This window comes from Austrofundulus limnaeus, unplaced genomic scaffold (assembly GCF_001266775.1).
Source record: "Austrofundulus limnaeus strain Quisiro unplaced genomic scaffold, Austrofundulus_limnaeus-1.0 Scaffold419, whole genome shotgun sequence".
NCBI lineage: Eukaryota > Metazoa > Chordata > Actinopteri > Cyprinodontiformes > Rivulidae > Austrofundulus > Austrofundulus limnaeus.
Window position 1 is genome coordinate 189,104 of NW_013952821.1, and position 2,602 is coordinate 191,705.

Here is a 2,602-nt window from a genome sequence, read left to right on the forward strand (position 1 = left end):
ACATTACCCAGTGTAGTTCAAGGATGTCATGATTTTAAATGAATTATTGTATCAATTCAAATTGTGGAAATGGCCACAGCTGCTGAGTCTTAAGATTGTTATGACAATTTCTATTACACTAAAAGTAATCATCAACAACATATATTGTGTAGGAGAACTAACACAGTTTTCCATTAGGAACACCAAGTCTGCAGACAATAAGCTAAATATGTGCTAATTGTTGTGATCATGCCTTTCTTCGTTATTTATTTACTTTATATTAGACACATATCTGCATGCCTTTAATTCTGATCCACAATATAATAAGTTAGGATAACTACATGTAGGTATCAAAACAATACTGAGGTTGAATAAGTTAGCTGCTACCATTAGCATTTAGCCTCACATGCTCTGCTATAGGCCGGCAAACTAAGAGCTGTTAGTCTACCATGTACAGTAAATGGCATTTGCGCTACCACTGGTGATACTGTAAATTGTTATCTTTGTTGTGTAGTTTTTAAAATAAATGAATCAAGCAAAGACACTTACTTGTCAAGCAGGAATGTTGCTAATTTTGCATCGGTTTTCAATCCTTTCAGTACCATAAGCGCTCGCCACCTCTGATAGGCCGCTCCGATGTTTACTCGAGTTTTAGCCCGTGCTCTATCTAATTGTTTCTTTTTTTCTTTTAGTTCTTCCGAGGTCTTCTTTTGTTTCCCTGTGTTGGGTTTCTCAGGCGCCAATCGAGGCCCCAGTCGAGGAATTGGCAGTTTTTCTGGAGCGTTAGCTTGTTTATCCTCCATTGCCACAGCTAGACTACTGTTTGAACAAGAGCGTGCCTGGCTGAGCGGGCAAAAAAGGGGGGGAGGGGCATGAGCAGCACATTCATGGGGCAAACCTCGGTTTTGATTGGATGTTCGGTCCTCGGGTCGAAGAGCTTTTAACAGAGGGCAGTAGGCCCACCGGGAGGAGTCATAGGACTTTTTTTTCCCCCCAGAGATTATGTCTAATATCAGTCTGTCAGGACACAGTGACAGTTTTAACAAATATGTCAAAAAATATATATATTAAAAAGTTACAGACTGCTTTAACTAAGRTACACGGCAGCTTTTATTGTGAAAGCACCTCGCAAGCCTATCAACCACGTGATGCTCGCGATCAAAATGAACCGTTTTTCTTTTTTCCTTTGGCTTTACTGCAGTCCAAATATAGCAGCAGCTGGTCTGGTATCCTCTGGCAGTCTGTGGCACCYTTTAGCAGCTAGCGGCTGTCACTTCCGGTGGGCTGCCACTCACAAACTGCGCTCGGCCCTGTTATTACAAGCTCCGCAGGTCGCTGCTGTGCGTTTCAAGTCAAGTTTACACCACCTCCGCTCCGCTCCGGTCCGACAGACGTGCAGGAAGCAGATTGCGCGATAAATTCAGTGATAAATGTAAAAGTCACAGTAAAAAAAAAAATTAATTCTGTGAAAGACGAACTCCAAACACAGCTGAAACAACGATCTAAAGGCTTGGGGTATCTATGTTGAAACTATCTCGCTGGCGCCTTTCTGAAACTTTTGATTTCAAAATAAAATCCACGTGTRTCGTGTGTGTGCAAATATGCTTCATGCTACATGTTTCCATCTGCTTCCCAAACAGAACGATACATTCTGACAGCATTTGTGTAGAAATATATCCGTATATTTATTAATATAGCTGCAATTTCGACATTATTCCGACAAGTTATCCAAYATAAAAGTCTTATTTTGAAAATACGGATGTTGTGCTTGTTTCTTTTCCTGTTGGTGCGACGTAATCTCCGGCGCAGCYCCGGCGTCACGTGTTGTGCGAATTTCAGTTCTCCTGTGAAAATCTGTTCCCCCTAGTGGTTACGGCGCTTCCCACATCCAGGAGAAACAGATTTTCACAGGGGAACTGAATTTCGTGCAACACCTGCAAAAATCGGATCTGTTCTATTGCCGCCGTGCGCAGCCAGTGTAAACACTCTCATTCATTATAATGGTTCGTATTTTGCTGCGGAGGTCGGACTGCAGCGGAGCGGAGACTGTTGTATATACCATCAACAGTAAATGGCATTTGCGCTATCACGGGTGATACAATAACCACCGTTATCTTTGTTGTGCAGTTTTAAAAATAAATGAATAAAGCAGGAATGTTGCTAACGCTGYATCGCTTTTCAATCCTTTCAGGACGAGGAGCTCTCGCCACCTCTGAAAAGTCGCTCCGATGTTTATTCTAGTTTTACTCYGTGCTCGATCTGATTGTTTYCTTTTTTCTTTAATTTCTTCCTGGGTCTTCTTCTGTTTCGCTGTGTTGGGTTTCAGAACAGGCGCCAATCGAGGTACTGGAAGTTTTACTGGAACTTTTGTTTGTTTCTCCGCCATTCTCGCAGCCGCTGACGAGAACGTGCGCGCCACAGATGCGCGCTGCGGGCTCGTTCACGAACAAACCTCGGTTGTGATTGGCTGCTCAACGCAGGGTCCACAAGAATTTTACAAATGGCTGTAAGCTGTACCACCAGGAGAAGCCAGAAGACTTTAGTATTTTCAGAAATTACCTGTCTAATATCAATCTGTCAGGACATAGTGAGTTTTAACAAATATGTTAAAAATATATTTTTA